The sequence below is a fragment of the Aethalodelphis obliquidens genome, unplaced genomic scaffold (genome assembly GCF_003676395.1).
Source record: "Aethalodelphis obliquidens isolate GAN/ISIS:26980383/991018 unplaced genomic scaffold, ASM367639v1 scaffold25, whole genome shotgun sequence".
In the NCBI taxonomy this organism is placed as follows: domain Eukaryota; kingdom Metazoa; phylum Chordata; class Mammalia; order Artiodactyla; family Delphinidae; genus Aethalodelphis; species Aethalodelphis obliquidens.
Genome location: NW_020837969.1, coordinates 11668544 through 11688660, shown reverse-complemented (window position 1 = coordinate 11688660; position 20117 = coordinate 11668544). Strand labels below are relative to the sequence as shown.

Below are 20117 nucleotides of genomic sequence, written 5' to 3'. Positions count from 1 at the left end.
TTCTCAAACGATCTAATTTATCAGTGTAGTAGAGGGCAATCCCTTCTGTGGAGACTAGTAAAAGTGTGTGCATGTACGTCTGAGTGTGTGTGTGTGATGAATAAGGTTTGAAGTGCTTATGGAGCTGGAAGGATACTTTTGTTGGCAGGATTTCCAGATATATATGAAAGTTTCTGGGAGTTGGCTGTATTTAAACCAGTATCAATATCCTAGTCATGTGTTTGTCAGATGCAGCCACTGAGTAGTGAGGAATTTGGAGTCACCAGGATTGGTGTGTTGATTAACAAATGTAGTAGAAGTTCCAATAGACATAACTGTTTTGGAAAATTATATTTAAAGCCTAAATAAATTACTATTAAATTATCAACTGCGTTAGTATATGAAATATACCTTAAAGTATAAGTTACTAGATGATACTTTATATTTTGGTGAGGATGGCATAGAAAAGCCTGTCTGAGGAAGAATTACCTAAAAATTACCAGATTGATGAAGAGTAGGAATTAGCCTGGAAACCGGTGCTGGGTAATAGAGGAGGGAGACAGAGAACGTTCTCCATAGAAGGAACAACCCTTATTGGTAAGTTGGTTAGACTGATGATTATCAGGGGGAGAGGAAGAAGTCTGTGCCATGCATGCTCCAAGGCTGCTTTTCTGATGCCTGAGTCCTACCCCCATAGATACATATTTTGGTGAGGTTGGCATAAGGCTTAACACTCTCCAGATAATGTTAATGTGCAGAAAAGTTTGAGGACCATTGGAGGTGGTGGGCAAAAATAATTTATCACTCATACAATCTTTTAGGTGATGTTCAAAGATTCACCCACAAAAACAGCCCATGTACAAATAAAAATTCACATGATTATGTTGAAATAGTGTATAAACTCGAGGAGAGTAGTTTAGGAATAATCTCCATTAAAATAAACACTGCTTACATAGGACTATATTTCCTCCTGAAAAAAGGGACTAGTTCTTTAGTGAGGTGGTTTTTCTAAGGAATCCCTGGAAACTCTTCTTTAAATAGTAATAATGACAATGAAAACATAAACTGAAGAAATTATTCTTCAGTGCAATGTCACTTCTTTTAACTTCTCAGCTTTCATTAGATCTAATCCCCAGCCAAGGAAACAGAGACTCAGATATGTGGTGTAAAGACTGGTTTACGCATAAGGTACCCATCTCATGGACTCAGCTTCTCCTAGGGAGATATGTATCCCATATGGACCCAAGAGGAATCACTACAGTCGATATGGAGACTCCCAAGCACATATTATGTCTAAACCTAAATGCAGAAGACTTGGTGGAGAAGGTGATTGGGAGGCTGAATGAGTTACACATGCAGATATATATCACTTGACTCTTTTGTAAGCCTCATCCTAACTTGACATAAAACGTTGAGAAATAGAAAACAAAGAAATTAAAATATCTCACATTTTTTAAATTAAAAACTTTCAGATAGCTCTGTGATATAGAAAAAGAAAAATGTGAAATTACAATATATTTAGAAATGAATGATAAGCATCCACGCTTGTCCCAAAGGTCTTGCATTCATAAATCACCTCAAGATGAGTGAAACTGAACAAGTGAAATGTAAGGAAAAAAGAATTTACATCTACACACGCAGTACATTTTATTCTTGTAAAGCAATGCCTCAGCCCCTCAGCCTCGCAGCCCAGGTCCTAGCCCCATGAAGTCCCCGATACTGAGCCCAGGGCTGCGTCTCTGGTGAACCGGGAGCAGAAATGGAAATCATGGTCGCTCTGGTTTCCATCGCCAGCACAGACAATTCCAGCCCTTGCTAAACTGAATAACCCATTCCAAGCGCAGGAACCACAGACGTTGTTCGGGATCCCACCACTGCCCACTTGGACCCAGCGAGGTCCCCGCCCGAGGCCGAGTCGCGCCCCGAGCACTCGCAGGACACGAGTCTCCAGGCGCGAAAGGGGATTTCGACCTAAACCGTTTGCAACACGTTAACAGGGAAACATCCCAGCATTTACCACGAAAGGGCTCACAGCTCTAAGCTCGTACCTAGAGTTGTCCGAAACACTTAACTTGAAGCCCCGAGGAAGCAACCCGGCTCCCCGGACACCAGCCGAATCAAACGCACCCAAACGCTGAGGCTGGAGGTGTGTCCGGCCGGGGTAGGGGCTGACCCGGAAACGGCCGGGAGCTGGGCGGGAAGGCTCAGGCCTCGCCCACGCCCACGCTGCTCCGCCCCGCCTCTCCCCGACTAAGGCCCCGCCCTGATTGCGTAATTTCCTGCCGACGCGGAAGCGGATTTCGGGAGCGAAAGTCCCCTCGGGTGAGTGAGACCCTCGGTTCTGAGAATCAGAGCCGCGCTCCACAGCCCCCTCCCGACCGCATCCTTCACACGCAGGTTCTGGGGGTCCCCGTTCTCGCCCCTCCGGCTCGCGTCACCCTGAGACTCGGGATGCCGGGCGCTCGGCTGCCGGGTCCGAGTCCGCGTCCGTTTCCGGTCAAAATCGCTCCGAGGGCGTCCCCGTCAGGCCTTTCTGCCTTCGGTCTCTTCACCTTCTCCCGGCCCGACCCGTGCCGTGTCAGGTCCCCACTCGCGACGTGGACTCTCGCCCTTCGCGCCCCGCATCGCCCCTCTCGGCCCCTCGGGGCAGCCCGGGACGCCGCGCCCTCCTGCGGCCCTGGGACTCCACCGACCCCAGTGTTCTCCTGAGACCACCTGCCCATCCTGGGCCTCCTGGGGCCTGGCCGTGCCGCTCTCTGCCCTTCGCGGTCACCGCCTCAGAAAGGCCCTAGAGCCCCGGGCTGGGGGCAGGGGATCAGTCCTGTGAAGTGACACCCCGTGTGTTTCTGTCCCAAATCCTATCCGCTGGCGATACCGACCAACGTGTGTCCACATTCCCGATGTCTCACGGGAAAGTGTGCTCTTCTGGGCAGAGCATCTTTGTTCCACCCCTGTGGGTGTCGAGTGGGCGGGGGGTTGAGGAAAAAGGGACAAAGAGGGAGAGCCAGGGAGACAGCTCGCAAGGGAGAGTGAGGAAAAAGACTGCAAAGTAGAGGATGGAGAGTGGGTGGATCCTGTGGACTTGGCAAAACAGTAAGAGTGGGAGAGAGTGAGCTAAGCAAGAAGCAGTGCGATCAGTGAAAATAGACAACAGTGGAATCAGAGAGATGGAGGAGGGCAGAGTAGGAGGAGAGGGCCCTGATCAATAGCAATAGTAGGGGCAACAGGAGGGTGGATCCCATCCCATTCATTAGATGGCTTTCTAGTTTCCACATTATTTTCCTTTTGAAATGTATGGTCTCAGGTTTGGTTAGCGGCCTCAATGCTTTTCCAGTCTTTATTACATATTGAAAATATTATTTGGTACTTTACACTATTTTAACCTGTCCTTGGTAAGGATGTTGGTAATGTTTTTATTAACAGTCAAACCTAGTTAATCATTGTAGTATATAACAGCTTCCTTTCTTGCTTATATGATCTTTTGACTTAGTTGATCTTGAGCTAAGGTTTCCAACTAAGTGAATGTTCTCTTCAAGTTCCTTTTGTCTTTCCTCTACAAATGTTCAAGGATCCAGTCATCCTTGCCACTCCTAGCCACCAAGGGGGACAGGTACAAGTCTTTCCCTGGGTCCCCTGAGAACTTAAAGAATTTGTCATTTCTCAGTGTGTGCCCCCCTTAGTGCCTTCCAGTTCAGCACCAGCCTTTCCTGGGTATCTGAGGGGACTTAGAACATTTCCCAGCAGGCCTAGAATGCTTTCTATGGGACTGCATTTGGGTAGTGGCATTTCCCAGGCTCCTGAACTGACCTAGAAAATTCTGCAGCAAGGTTAACTGGCATAGGCACCCTCTCCATTCTTTCCAGGCAGACACTAGTGGCTCTTGGGTCCTCAGGGCCACTTAGAAAATCTTAAGAGTGCCAGGCAGGAGATAGATGAAGTTCACTGATGTTCCGTGTTAACAAAAGCAGTTCCTGGCTTGACAAACTTTTTTTTTTCCGGTGGCTCTTGTGGGCCAAAATGCCCTGCCTGTTGTTTTTACTTTTCCCATGTCCCACTGGAAAAAGAGGTTTAAATAGAGGAGGCAGGTGGTCTGATGCACTTGGAAAGACAGAGTGAAAGAGAGTGAGTAAATACCGTAGTTTGGTGTTTAATTTTTGCTAGAGATATGCAGTGTCCATTTTTCCTCTTCAAATGTTTTTCATATGGTACAGTTTCACTGAGCTTGTTTCGATATTTTTAGAATGAAAATTAAAATGTGAAATTTATAAGGCTTCTCTTCAAGAAATGGTATCTATGAATTGCATAATATTTTGTTTGAAATTACAAAAGAGCAACAGTTGGCCTAAAGAATCTAAGTTCATGCTGTCTAAGGAGTCCTGCACACCTTGTTAGACAGTAGTCATACCTTATTTGGCAGCAGCCTTAGAAAGAGATGCATTTAGGGGCAGCAGGAACTCACTTTCATAGAGCTCATGGTTTTTGTCAACTAGGCCAAGTGATACATGGAAACTATCAAATTAAATGTAGAAAACTACTTGTATGGATTTTATTTAATTGCGATACGGTTTCCAAATGGTACGTTATATATTTATTATAAGTTTTGCTTATATGAAGGATGTTCTAGAATAGATGGTCATATTGATTTTTTTGTGTAATCCAACTCATAGGAGCAATACTCATTTTTCTTCTTTCTTTTAAAAAAATACTGAAATAGAAATTAGCAAAAATTATAGGGCATGAAAATTCTTTTGGAAAACAATTTGTCATTCAGAAACAACTCTTATTTTTGGTTCATTTAAATATGTTTGTGTGTATGTTTCCTCCAGGGAAGCTGGACTCAGGATCCATCTTTACTTCCCTCCAAAGCTCCACCTACACCAGATATTAAGGCCGCAGCACTCTCTCATTGCTGACCGCCTTGCTGCACTTTCTGCTGGCCACCTTCAGGTCAGACATTTGGGCTTGTACTTTTTGTTTAGAGCTGTTCATGGGCCATCGGATTGTTCCCTCGGCATCCTCAGAGTTTCCTGGCTGTGAGGCTGTGACCTGGTGTGGCATTAATGGTTCCCTGGTTCTAGGGTGTACTTAGAAATTTCTGCACAGGTGAGGACTTCTCTCAAGACTTCTGAACTTGCCTTGGTGGTTTGTTGGCCCTGAGAGGTCTCAGGAAATTTGAAGTGACTCTTGTGACCTAAAGATGGCCTCCAAGTAACTTCGGGCAGCCGTGGGCCCTTGCTGGAACCCAGATAACTCAGAATATTTTCCAGGGGCTCAGGCAGGACAGGATGCCCTTTTCAAGCTTCCCCTGTAGAAATGGCAGGTCTGAGCACCTGGAAGGGGACTTGAAAATTTCCAGGCACTCGTTGGGGAAAATGCCATCAGGAGGTACTGTGGTAGAGCAGGAAACCTGTGTGTGTGTGTATATGTTGGAAATAGTCATCCTAGCCGGTAAATCAGACCGTGACTGGATAGAGAAATGTTATTTAATGTCTTATAACAACAACAGCGACAATGATAAATAATACTGTCAGGAAATGGGAGAATAGAGTATAGACTACCCTGAATGAGTGACAGAGCGCCCAAATCAGTACTTATGGGGTGGTTTGAGTCGCAGTCGTACGTAGTTCTGTACCTTGAAACGTGTTCCTTGCAGGTGGAAGACCACGCCAGAAGGGAAAAGCAAACCATCAGAAGTCAGGCAGAGGTGTAATTGGGGGATTCCTGGGGGACACTAGGGGGGGTGATAGGCACTCACCCACTGCCCTAAATCCACCTGCTTTCTGGAGAACAGCCAGCTAGCTGATGGGGCGCAGCTCCCTGCCAGGAAGGCAGGACTCCTGAGCCACTCCCACATTCCTGCAGTGTAGCAGCCCTGCCTATGTGAACATTAAGCCTCCAGCAGCATGTGATCCTCACCACCACACTGCCCTCTGCCCTCTGCTCTTGCTAGGCCCAGGAGGTCCAGACATCTCTGTGTGCAAATCCCCAAGCCCTGGGCCATTGGAGGGCTTTGATCTCAGTGATCCAAAGCCAGCAGGTGAGACATGGGCTGGTCTTTGTCTGTTGGCAAACTCTGGACTTCATGTCTTCCTACGCCATCACTTAACCACCCTCATATATCTGTACCCCATTCACCTTTCATCAGCTCTTCCTAGAGAAATCGTTACTTTCTGTCTCTGAGACCTTTCTAGTAAGTGATTGAGCTCTACTGGATAAAATAACACCACATATTGTATTATGATACCATAAGCTTGAAACTAGTAACGTAACTACTACTAATGGTCATCCCCCAAACTGCATAGAAATCATTCACTAATTCCACATAAACATGCTAAGTGTCTTCTTTGTTTTTTGTTTGTTTGTTTAATTTATTTATTTTATTTGGCTGCGTTGGGTCTTCGTTGCTGTGCGTAGGCTTTCTCTAGTTGCAGTGAGCGGGGGCTACTGTTCAGTGCGGTGCGCAGCCTTCTCTTTGTTGTGGAGCACGGGCTCTAGGCACGTGGGCTTCAGTAGTTGTGGCATGTGGGCTCAGTAGTTGTGGCATGCGGGCTTAGTTGCTCCGCGGCACGTGGGATCTTCCTGGACCAGGGCTCAAACCCATGTCCCCTGCATTGGCAGGCGGATTCTTAACAACTGTGCCACCAGGGAAGCCCTAAGTGTCTTCTTTGTACTGTTAGAATACATCAGTGTGAAAAATAGAGTTCCTTGCTTTTTGGAGCTAACACCCAGATCTTTTCTGTAGTCAAACTTTTTCTATAAGTGGTCAGATATTAAATATTTTATGCTTTGCAGGTGTCTTTGTGACAAGGTCTCGGTTTTTCCATAGCTGTACAAAAGCAGCCATCAACCAGACATAAACAAATGAGTGTGGTTGTATTCCAGTGGACAAGGACATGGGAAAAGGATTAGAATTTCATATATAATTTTTACACATGAATGTTCTTCTTTTGGTATTTTTCAAAATCGAAGAACCTGAAGACACCTCTTAACCTAGAACTGTTACGGTGCAGCAAGTAAGATTCGCACATGGTCTGTAGTTCTAGGACCCCTGACTTGCATCATTGTTTGCATATCCAACTCTTTCATCCCGAACAACGTTATTTCAAATATTCTCCACTTCACCCACCTTCTGACCTAACTCACTCAATAGATGTGCTGGACCCCACTTCATAAAGAAATTAAAGTCCATCTCTTTGGAAGTTTTCGTCACCAAATCTTAAAAAAAAAAAAATCCCTTGTGGTACATCTATTCAATGGAATATTTACTCAGCCATAAAAAGAATGAAATAATGTCATTTGCAGCAACATGGATGGACCTAGAGATTGTCATTACTGAGTGAAGTCAGACAGAGAAAGACAAATACCATATGATATTGCTTATGTGTGGAATCTAAAAATGGTACAAATGAATTTATCTACAAAACAGAAATAGAGTCACAGATATAGAAAACAAACTTCTGGTTACCAGCGGGTAAGGGGAGGGAGGGATAAATTGGGAGACTGGGATTGACATATACACACTACTATATATTAAAATAGGTAACTAATAAGGCCCTACTGTATAGCACAGGGAACTCAATACTCTGTAATGGCTTATATGGAAAAAGAGTCTAAAAAAGAGTGGATGTATGTATCTGTATAACTGATTCACTTTGCTGTACACCTGAAACTAACACAACATTGTAAATCAACTATGCTCCAGTAAAATTTTTTTTAAATAAAAATTATAAATAAGTACAGGTTTTTGGTTTTATGCTAGTAGCACGTTATTGAGGTATAATTTAAATACAGTAAAATACACTAATTGTTGCAAAAAGAACAAAAACAAAAAAACCTTTGTGTTCCTAACTTCCTTTACTCCTTCCATCATGTTATAATAAAAAATATACCCTTACAAGAGTCTTCCTTGACCATTCCAAGCTGAGAAAGTTGCTTTTACTTGCCCAGACTTTTCACCTGGGTATGTCTTGGTTTAACATTCCATCTAAGGACATGTCCATCTCTCACTTGGAATCTCCCTTTCTTCCCCTTCTACTTCCATCCAGAGAAAGCTTCTTTTTTTTTTTAATTAATTAATTTTATTTATGGCTGTGTTGGGTCTTTGTTGCTGCACGTGGGCTTTCTCTAGTTGCAGTGCACGGGCTTCTCATTGCGGTGGCTTCTCTTGTTGTGGAGCATGGGCTCTAGGTGCACAGGCTTCAGTAGTTGTGGCTCGCAGGCTCTAGAGCACAAGCTCAGTAGTTGTGGCGCACAGGCTTGGTTGGTCCGCGGCATGTGGGTTCTTCCCGGACCAGGCCTTGAACCCGTGTCCCCTGCATTGGCAGGTGGATTCTTAACCACTGCACCACCAGGGAAGCCCAGAGAAAGCTGCTTTTAAGGGTTCTTGTGATTAGATTAGATCTAACTGCATAATCTTTCAAGTTCAACCGATAGTGACCTTAATCACATCTGCCAGATCTCTTTTGCCTTGTAACATACCATAATCATGAGAGTAACATGAGGGGTGGTATCCTGGGGGCAGTTTTGGCCTAAAGCAACTTCTTGAAAATATTCAGACTGCTGGTATCCACCCCAGACTAGAGGGGAGTGACTGCTGGGTGATATTTCTCATTTCCACATTTCCCAAGGATTCCTAACCTGTGGGGATTACGGTTGGTGTGAGTCAAGAGCCCCGAAGTCTGGGGCTAGTGTTGGGATCTTCTTGTCTCCCTTCCGATTGTGTTCTGGCTACTTTAATTGTGCCCAAGAGATTGTAGCATGGAATTCTCAGCACATTTTTTGTAAAATGTAAGGCAATTTTTTATTTGCTTTGCTTTCTTTATCTTAACAGTTTGGTGTTATTTTCTGACACAGCTTCTCTAGGTGATACATCTAGTCAGGCAACTTAAGACAGGTTCAAATGGAGAGACCCACCCCCACAGAAGGCAACAGGGGTAACAAAATGGTCTTAGGGATCTGTGGAGATGGGTTCACCTTGAACTCTTGCCCTTCTGCTCACTTATCACCTGCAAACTGCCCTTGTCACCCCATATGTAAATAAGAACAGCCATGACTCATAATCTTCCAGGTTTCAGCACTTTACACTCACGAAACCATTTCCACCCCTTAACCCTGTGAGGACAAGGGCCATCTCCGTTTGTGCATCGCCCAGCATGTGGGGATCCTGGCTGGAATCCAGGCAGGCTGAGTCCAGACTCTGGGCCCTTGACTCCTGAGCCATCTGGGTTCAGTATTCTTCTGGCCTTGGGGCCCCCTGCCCTCCAGGATGATGGTGGTCACATGAATGATGAAGATGCCCATGGAGGTTGTGTGGATGCAGTAGGAAGAACAACTGCCGACACTGGCTGAGCACTTGTTATGAGACAGCTCAGGCAGGCATGTTTCAGATGAAATCATTTCCAAGCCTGGGGAAGGTGGTGCCTGGTCATGTGAGCTCTTCTGGACGTCCCAGACCCAGCACAATCTGGAGCGACGGAGAGAGAGGGCCTGCGCCTCAGATGTCGTTCCTGAAGGATAACTGTTCCTTGACCCTCTGGTCCCTATACCCCAGAAGAGGTTCAGAATTGCTCACAATTGAGAGATGAACAGGAATAGGGACGAGGAATGGAGAAGGGGCTGCGCTGTGGCATGTAGTCGGCGGGGTGCGGGAGGGTGCGTTGACTCTGTGCAGAGCAGGCACGCTGTGCTTTCTTAGTGTGCTGTGCATTGGGCATAAAGATGGCCATGAAGCCCTCTCCAAGCCACCCCTTGGTTTCCTCTGTTTAGCAGTCGGAGAATCCCGTAACCAGCGTCCTGGCTGAAGAGAAGTGTGTTTCGCCTCAGTGAATTCTGGGGTACACTGTATGGTGGGAATAGGGGCTGCTTGACTGTCATCAGCTCCAGATCCCCATAAAAGCCTGGAGAGATTAAGGTTTGGAAATGCAAGCTACAAGGTACAGGCTTGGAATTTCCCTGTCTAGGCTTCTAGGAGGACCGGAAGGTGGATGGTATGTTGGGTGAGTGGAGTACATGTCCAGGCTCAGAGGAGAGGAGGCTGTGAGGCCCACAGAAGGAGCTAGGTCTCCTTCCCTCCACCCCAGAGTCTTCCAGTCCCAGTCAGCACGCGGGAGCCCCGTGTGTATCCAGGACCTCTTCCCGGTAGTTTTCTTTTCCATCCTCCTACTTGTTCTTGTCCTCAGGGAACATGCCTCACCGTACAGACCTTGGTGTGGCTCCACTCCACCCCATGAGTGCTGATATGGTCACGTGGTCAGCGAGTCTTAGAAGTCCTTATCTTTTCTACCATCTCCTTGGGCTTATTATCATTCTCAACCTCATTGTCATTGTTCTTGTTAATCATCAGTATTGAAGTTATTACCACTGTTATTATTTATCATTCTTGTTATAAAACATTGCATGAAATTCTCTGCCCCCAGAGAGCTTCTGATTTACTAAAGAGGCTGACAGAGGGTCCCCACAGTACCTCCCAGTAACTTCTAGGGAAGAGCATGTGGGAATTGTCAGAGGCTGGAAACAGTCCACGTGAGCAGGGATGGCGGTGGGAGGACATGCTCGTTCTGCCTGAGACCCTGAACATGTCCTAAATGAGGAACAGCAACTGCTCGTGCCTGGCAAGAAAGGCTGGAGGGGTAGCCCCTGAACCCCAGAGCCTCTGTAATTTTCTGAATCCATATGGAGGTGTTAATTAGATGTGTGTACATCTACCAAAATGTGGGTTCATACACTGTAACAGTTTAAACTGCACAATTTACATTGTAAACCATGTAAATGTGGGAGGTCTCACGTTTCTTTGTAAAACTTCTTTTTTCTTAAGATCCCACCCAGGTAAGAGATGACTAAATTATGCCACAATATAGACGAACATTCAGTTTCTCTTGCTTCAGGGAGTGTTTTCTTCACAAGCATGCCATTTATGCACAGCACTAGCCTGGATTGTGGAAATCCACATTTAACCTGAAATCCTGTTCATGGCTTAAGGGGCCAGTATTCAGAGACCAAGTTTCAAAACAGGCAGGCTCTGAAGTAACATTTTTGAAGGAAGCTGGAAATTATTTTATACTTGATGTGATTTTTATTCCATATTAGAGAAAGAGGCATGTTGGTAGCACTGCAATTTGTAGTGAATAAGGTTCCTGGAAGCACATAAAGTTTAGGAAGGAAAGAGTTAAAATCTCTGTCCGTCGTGCTGAACACACACAGGCCAAAAAATACATTCACATTCTCCATGCCTTAGTCACTGACTGTGCTTCTGAGCCGTTTCACCATTCACTTGCAACGGAGGCTGAAATGACGTCTGTCATGGGTTGAATCTGTGACCCCAAAAAGATAAGCCCAAGTCATAACCCCAGGGATCTGTGCATGTGAACTTATTTGGAAATAGAGTGTCTGCAGATACAGTTAAAGATCTCAAGTTGAACAATGCGGTATCACCTCACACCAGTCAGAATGGCCATCCTCAAAAAATCTACAAACAATAGATGCTGGAGAGGGTGTGGAGAAAAGGGAACCCTTTTGCATTGTTAGTGGGAATGTAAATTGATACAGCCACTATGGAGAACAGTATGGACGTTCCTTAAAAACTAAAAATAGAATACCATATGACCCAGCAATCTCACTACTGGGCATATACCCTGAGAAAACCATAATTCAAAAAGAGTCATGTACCACAATGTTCACTGCAGTTCTGTTTACAATAGCCAGGACATGGAAGCAACCTAAATGTCCATCGACAGATGAATGGATAAAGAAGACGTGGCACATATATACAATGGAATATTAGTCAGCCATAAAAAGAAATGAAATTGAGTTATTTGTAGTGAGGTGGATGGACCTAGAGTCTGTCCTACGGAGTGAAGTAAGTCAGAAAGAGAAAAAAAAATACTGTATGCTAACACATATATATGGAATCTAAAAAAAAAAAAAAAGGTTATGAAGAACCTAGGGGCAGGACAGGAATAAAGACGCAGATGTAGAGAATGGACTTGACACGGGGAGGGGGAAGGGTAAGCTGGGACGAAGTGAGAGAGTGGCATGGACATATATACACTACCAAATGTAAAATAGATGGCTAGTGGGAAGCAGCCGCATAGCACAGGGAAATCAGCCTGGTGCTTTGTGACCACCTAGAGGGGTAGGATAGGGAGGGTGGGAGGGAGACACAAGAGGGAGGGGATATGGAGATATGTATACGTGTAGCTGATTCACTTTGTTATACAGCAGAAACTAACACAACCTTGTAAAGCAGTTATACTCCAATAAAGATTTTAAAAAAAGATCTCAAGTTGTTTCCTTAATTTATTGTGGACCCTAAGTCCAGTGAGTGGTATCTTTGTCAGAGATGAGAGGGAGTGTGAGCCGCAAGGACAGGCCACGTGGTGACGGAGGCTGAGATGAGCCAGCAGAGGCCAGGAGCTGCCAGAAGCTGGAGGGCGGGGGGCGGGGGGGGTCCCCAGAGTCTGTGGAGGGGATGTGGCCCTGCCAGCACACATTTTTGGGGGCTTTGAGAGAATAAATTACTCTTGCTTTAAGCTCCCAAGTTTGTGGTAATTTGTTATGGGAACCCTAGGAAACTAATATAGTGTCCTTTGTGACATCTTCTATTTTTTCAAAATGATTTCTCAAAATGACATCACTTTTATTGTTTATTTGATACTCTCAGATAAGATGCAAGTAATGCGTACAAGTATGAACCATAAGAAAAAAGCCACTGTACATCCAACAAATACGGTCCCCATGTGGAAGTTTACTATCTGACCCTTGGCTCCCATCCCACATGCACACTAACGCACACGGCCAGGCCTGTGTGTTTAGGAGGGTTTCTTTGGGAAGATGCTGCCTTTCAGTGACAGCGGGCTTATCTTTATAAAGTCAGTTCCCACAAACACTGGGGAACAGGCTCAGAATTTGTGTTTTTTAGTGTCATTGTCTTGGAATTATTCATATAATTGAAAGTAATTCCCATATCTGCTTTGTCCATAATTATTTGCCCCTTTTTTCGTCTGTGTTTTGTTTGTTTCTAGTATTACTCTTTTACATGATGTGCCCCATGTGAATTCAGGTTATAAATCTTTTCAAGAACAGCTTCTGTGACATCCTCTTTTTTGTTCTATATATATCGCTTGTATGCTTGTAATTTTTACTGTTCCTTTTTGCTCTTTTGGATGTTTGTCGCTGTTTTTCCAATACCCCATTGTTTTAAATACTCAGTTTTCCCAAGCCAACATGTTCTAACATGTAAGTGTATCTGTTAGGAAATGTTGAAAACTGGTGACATTGTCATTTTGTGCTGTAAATGTTTCTGAATTCCTCTGTACCCCACTATATATAAAAAAATTAATTGAGTTTTCAGGAAGTTCTTATATAACTTCTATTTTAATGAACTGAAGCAAGTAAACATAGCATATAGCATTTAGTTAGTTTTCCCTGTATTTATATCTTTATGAATTTGGACATTTGCTGTTTATAATTTAGTTTCAGTTTCATACGAGCTTTCTGTTTATTGCGTGGAAAGATCATTGTTTTAGGGAAAGAGGATACATAACTTTTTTTTTTTTTTTTTTTTGCGGTACGCGAGCCTCTCACTGTTGTGGCCTCTTCCGTTGTGGAGCACAGGCTCCGGACGCGCAGGCTCAGCGGCCATGGTTCACGGGCCCAGCCGCTCTGCGGCATGTGGGATCTTCCCGGACCAGGGCATGAACCCGTGTCCCCTGCATCGGCAGGCGGACTCTCAACCACTGCGCCACCAGGGAAGCCCGAGGATACATAACTTTTAAAGATAGAGGTGGCAAACAGGAGAACTCTGTAAGATATTAATACTATGCAGCCAAAATACAGGAAAAAAAACTATTCCTAGAGCATTTACATGTCTCCATAAAAAGCTCCACCATTAAGGCAAAGTGCCTTCTACCCCCATTTTCAAATAAAACTCCCTGCTGTCTCTATAACCCCAAAAGTTTATGAATCTTCACACATAGAACGCCAACACACATTCCCCACATCTCTGAATTTTACAAAACAAGCTCAAATACAAAATCCCATATCTGACCAAGGCAAGGTGATATGCAGAAAATACCTCTGTTCTCATACTTAGCTCTCATACACTTATCCCATCTATGCCACCCACAAACCACAAAATCTATACTAAGAATCCCTCCAAATACTTAATTGCTCAGCCCGGTATTCCCTGAGAACTCACCCTGAGACCTCTGTTGACAACCTATCAGCATATGTACAACACCCAATCCCACTAGAAAACCTCCAAAATCAAATATGCAAAGTTGTTAAGGCGATTCACACGTATCCCACACACGTTTCAGGGCATCGAGGCACAGTTTCCCTTCTAAGGCCTCGGCTCTGGATCCATCACTGTTACACAGTGGCACCAGTGTACACGTCGTCACCGAACCTCACCTTTGTTTCTTCACCCCAGAGTGACTATGTATATGTGCTCATTGCACACATGTGCCCTCAACACTTGTACCAACATAACTGGAATACATGCACAGGTTACTCACCCTTCTTGTTTTTTCTCTTGGTACCTCTGGCACTCTGCCCCAGACAAGGGAGTTTGCTACTGTTCTCCTCCGCCTGAGCTGGGATGTCCCTGAATAAAACGTTCAGCAGGTAGTTTTCCTGCTCTAGAGATTCTTCTCATCCCACCTCTTTATTTTGACTGCTGAATCACAACTGCACTGCAGCACCCCGGGGTGAATTCTGTTTTCCTGAGGTTGAATTCAGGCTTTGGTCAGTTTTGTTCTTGGAGAAATTTCCCCTGGTCTAAGGTGACTCCTTTGGTTGGTGTTTCTTCCAAATTCTCCTGTGACTCAGGAACTTGGATGTAGGCATCTCCTTCAGGGCTTCCTAAATCTGCTCCCATGGCTGTGTCATCAGCCCAAGGGCTGTTGATTCCCTACCTATTGCCAGACTCCCACTCTTTCTTTCCAGTTCGCTCTTCTGAGTGTTAAAGAGGACATAGGCAGTTTGGCTCAGGAAAGAAGTCATGTCACAGGTGGCTACCTTAGATCTTCCATCATCTCACTCTTTTTTTCTCCCAGTTTTTACATATCAGAAGTAATGTCCATTGAGACAACTCAAAGCGGCATAGACCAGCACAGCCTAGAGTAAATAGACAAGTTGTCCTGCGTTCTGCTGAGACAGGAAGATTTGCACGTCAAGACACTCAGGATATGGTTACTCAGCAATTTTGTCACCTGTGAACTGTTTCAGTACAAGGATGAGGACCTTGTGCAAAGTAAACATTGGCAGTAGGCACCTTCTTTAGACAAACACTACAATGACAGGAGTTTTCGTGGTCCAGCTCTTTGGGCTTCATCGACTATCCTAAAGCTTGGCTCTCACTCTGAGCTACCTTGATATCCAGCTTAATGTCCAGGTAAGGGTCAAAGGTGTTTAAAATGCCCTTGCAATGGAGACACTTGATTTAAGGTCTCCAGCACCCTCCAAATATTGGTCGTGTTAGGGTGGTGCCCTTGAAGTGACACTGTAACTACTTGTCACCTTGCAAACGTGCCTTCTGCATGGCTTTGACAGTGAACATCAGAAATTCATGGACATCTTCCTGCTTGTGTGTATGGAAGCCAGCAACTCACGGGTGTGATGGCTTGATAACATCACAATGATGATGGCTTGCCTAGTACATAGGATGCAGAATCCTTAATGCCGACAAATCTGAGAGTACCCCTGAGTCAGTGTAGAGTTGCCAAGGGATGGCGTATGTGTCAGATTTTGCAGCGCTGCATTCATGTAGCAGGCGGTCCCGATATTCCAGAGTCCCATAAAGTCTCTTTTAAGTCAGACAAGTTTCTCTGAAGGAGTGAGCACTGTTGCCACAGAAGCAAAACCATCATGCAGGTTATGGTGTCTGTGGTGATTGTGATGGTTTTTCTGCTAGAGTGAGACCCCAGTGGACTTCAGCACCAGCTGTGGGTGCCTGAGGAGGTTTGCGTTTTGGAAAGATAATGAACTGAGCCTCACCTCCCCAGTGGAGAAAAGTAGCTTCAGTGTCTCAAACTGGCTGTATCATTTTACATTCCCAGCAGGAGTGAGCGAGAGCACCTGTTGTCCCATATCCTTGTTTACATTTGGTGTTGTCAGCGTTCTGTGTTTTAGCCACGATAACAGGTCTTTTAATTTGCAGTTCCCTTATGGCATGTTGGATCTTTGCCATCTGTATGTCTTTAGTCAGGTGTCTGCTCAGATAGTTTGTGCATTTTTAATTGGGTTGAACTTCTAAAATTTCTTTTAAGATTTATTATTATTTATTTTTGACTGCGTCAGGTCTTAGTTGCGGCATGCGGGATCTTTGTTGAGGTGTGCAGGATCTTTTGTTGCGGCATGCGGGCTCTTCGTTGTGGTGCATGGGCTTCTCTCTAGTTGTGGCGTGCGGGTTTTCTCTTCTCTAGTTGTGGCGTGCAAGCTCCAGGGCGTGTGGGCTGTGTAGTTTACAGCACACAGGCTCGCTAGTTGAGGCACGCAAGCTCAGTAGTTGTGGCCCGAGGGGCTTAGTTGTGGCATGTGGGATCTTAGTTCCCTGACCAGGGATCGAACCTGAGTCCCCTGAATTGTAAGGTGGATTCTTTACCACTGGACTACCAGGGGAGTACCTTAAATTTTAATGAAGTCCAGTTTATCAATTTTTTTCTGACATGAATCATGGCTTTGGCACTGCACCTAAAATGTCATCTCCAAACCCAGAGTCATCTAGACTTTCTCTTATGTTTTCTTCTAGGAGTTTTATATTTTACATTTAAGTCTATGATGCACTTTCAGTTGATTTTTATGAAGGGTGTAATATCTGCATCTAAATTCATTATTTTGCTTGTGGCTGTCCAGTTGTTCCAACACCATTTGTTCAAAAGACTGTTGTTTCCTCATTGAATTGCCTGTGTGCCTTTGTCAGAGATCAGTCCAGTATATTTGTATGACTCTCTGTGCTTTCTATTCTGTTCTATTAAACTGTTTGTCTGTTCTTTTGTTAATACCGCAGTGTCTTGATCACTGTAGCTTTATGGTAACTTTAAGTATTAAAGTTGGGTGGTGTCAGTGTTCCAACTTTGTTTTTCTCCTTCAATGTTAGGTTAGTTTTTGGTCTTCTGTCTTTTCATATAAACTTTAAAATCAATTTGTTGATACCCCCAAAATAATTTGCTGGGATTTTGACTGCCATTCTATTGAATGTGCAGGTCAAAATCAGGAAGATCTGATATCGTGACAGAATTGTGTCTTCCTCACCATGTACATGGACTAGCTTTACTTTTATTTACATATTTATTGATTTCACTGAGTTTTGTACTTTTCTTCATATAAGTCTTATATATCTTTTATTAGATTTATGCCTAAGGATTTCATTTTTTGGGTGCTAATATAAAAAATTTATTTCAAATTCCAGTTGTTCATTGCTAACATACAAGAAAGTGGATAGCAGGGAAGCCTGTAGTCTGTTGTAAGGTACTTGCAAGTGGCATGGTGTCACTTTAAAGTAGACTTAGATTAATTGTAAATGCATATTGCAAACTCAAGGACAGTGACAAACATTTTCTAGAAGTATGATTGATTAATTGATACAGTAAGAACAAAGAATGGAATTATATAAATTATATAAAATGCTCAGTTAAAACCAGGTAAGGGAGAAAAAATTGGAAGACAAAAAAAATAATAAAGAACAAGGGCAATGAATAGAAAACAGTTACAAATAGGATAGATACCAATCCAATAGTAATAGTAACCACTTTAAACATCAGACGTTTAAATACATCAATTAAAAGAAAGACTGGGAATTCCCTCGCAGTCCAGTGGTTAGGACTGTGCGCTCTCACTGCCGAGGGCCTGGTGCAATCCCTGGTCAGGGAGCTAAGATCCCACAAGCCTGTGGGGCACAGCCAAAAAAAAGACTGTCAGAGGGGATTTTTAAAAAAAGAAAAAAAGACTCAACTGTATGTTATGTAAAAGAAAACCACATTAAATATAAAGATACAGATATATTAGAAGTAAAAGGATGGAGAAGGTACATTTGTTAAAAATAAGCAAAGAAAGCTGGACTATAGCTATGCAGAGTATAGTTAACACTCATATTCTACATATTTCTGTTAACACAGAAATTTATTTTCTAATTGACCCCAGTCATCTTAATTATATTTAGAGCTATGTAAAAAAACTGGAAAGTGACCAACATAATAGCTTTTCAGCTGCAACTTTTAATCTATATATTTATATATTACATTTTAAAATGTAATGTAATAATTTTCACAAAATTCTGCACTCAACATTCCCAAATTGTTCCATGTTCCTACATTTTATTTTATTTTATATTCAATAATAAGTCATTAGGCAGAAGTTTGAATTTATGGATGAATTGTGTTGTAAAACATTTATGATGGAGGTTTTTCCAATTCTGAGACTTCTAACATGAATTTCCGCTGAAGGCTTTTTCACTTTGATTTTAGGATTGGTATCTCCTCAGTATGGGAACTTTAATATTACCTAAGGGGTTGGAAATCACTGAAGGCTTTCCTTAATTCATTACACTGAGTGTTTTATACAGTGTGCAGTCTCACATATTCTACAAGTAAAGGGCTTTTTACATTTCTTTCATTTAATAACTTCTCCAGCATGAGTTATGTGTTACTTCACTTCCAACTTGCTTCTCCTGGTAAAGACTTGTCTACTTTTCTAAAGATTTTCCTGTTTTTATAGTTCTTCCTACCCTGAATTTTCTTGTGCACACTAACGCTGAAGCTTAGATGAAGTCCCTGCTGCAGTGGGAACAGAGAGAGGCTTCCTCCCAAATGGAGGTCACTCGTGTTGTTTAAGGATAAGTTACGGGGGCTTCCCTGGTGGCGCAGTGGTTACGAATCCGCCTGCCAATACATGGATTCGAGCCCTGGTCCAGTAAGATCCCACATGCAGTGGAGCAACTAAGCCCGTGTGCCACAACTACTGCAGCCCACGTGCCTAGAGCCCGTGCTCCGCAACAAGAGAAGCCACCGCAGTGAGAAGCCCACGCACCACAACAAAAGAGTAGTCCCCGCTCGCCGCAACTAGAGAAAGCCCGCGCAGAGCAGCGAAGACCCAACACAGCCAAAAAGAAATAAATAAAATTTTTAAAAAAGAAAACTTAGGGGTTACAGAGACGTTGATTTTCACCCTGTGTGCGCTCTCTGGTATGTTAGGTTAGAGCTGTGGTGAAGACTCTTCACACTCATCGCATTTATAATTCGGGCACTCATATATCATCCAGAGTGAGAGCTTTGACAGAGGCGACCCTGCACAGATGGCATCCATATGGTCTTCCTCCAGGGTGAGTTCTCTCATGTCATCCAAGGACAGAAAGTTCGAGATGGTGACCTTCATAGACCTCCCAGGAGAAATCCCTTCCCACTGACTTCATACCAGGAAGAGCAACAAATTCCCTGGATAATGGTTAGTTTTACCTCCTGCACGTTGACTAAACCATGGCTGAGGATGCCTCCCTTTTGGCAGATCATTCTAGGAAGGTGGGAACCAAATCTGCAGCAAACTCATTCATCTGTGTCATCGTCTCCATTGAAGCATCATTCCTTTCCTTGGTTAATTAGTGCCCACCTTTTTTTCTTCCTTCATCTTAATTACAATTCAGTCTGCTTTATTCTGTTTTTTTGGGTGACTACCCAAGTCCCTTATGGTAGGTAGGTCAAGAAGCAGAGAGAGAGAGTTCTCCCCCCACCCCCAGGCAGACTAAAGACCGAGGATCTGGTGCAGGATGTCCCTTCTTCAATGCCTTGACTGGGGTCAACACATATCAAGGTTAGGGCAGTGGACTTGGGCCTCCTGCCCAGGCTCACAGGTCTGCTCCCTCCCCCAGCCCCTGAGGCCTGTGACTACAGCATCCTCGAAGCTTTAAACAGCTTCTCGGTGCTCATGGGGACTCAGGGAAAACAGGATCTGCAGACCAGGAAGCGGGTCCTCACCCGACCCCAGGTCCCCAGCACCTTGACCTTGGACTCCAGCCTCCAACCTTGAGGAACAGATGTCTGGTTTCACGCTCATCTGCAGTACTTCAGCAGCCAAAGGGACTCAGAAGTTGAGCATCTACTCTGCCAGGTGGCTGAGGAGCTTCACAGATACAAATGAAGTGCAAAACC

At 44.1% G+C, this 20117-nt stretch overlaps 1 pseudogene; it reads right to left on the bottom strand.

Annotated features, from left to right (window-relative positions):
* Window positions 1–14838: 14838 nt before the first annotated feature.
* LOC113628941 (ubiquitin carboxyl-terminal hydrolase 17-like protein 6) lies at window positions 14839–16071 on the bottom strand (annotated as a pseudogene).
* Between the last annotated feature and the right edge of the window lie 4046 nt (window positions 16072–20117).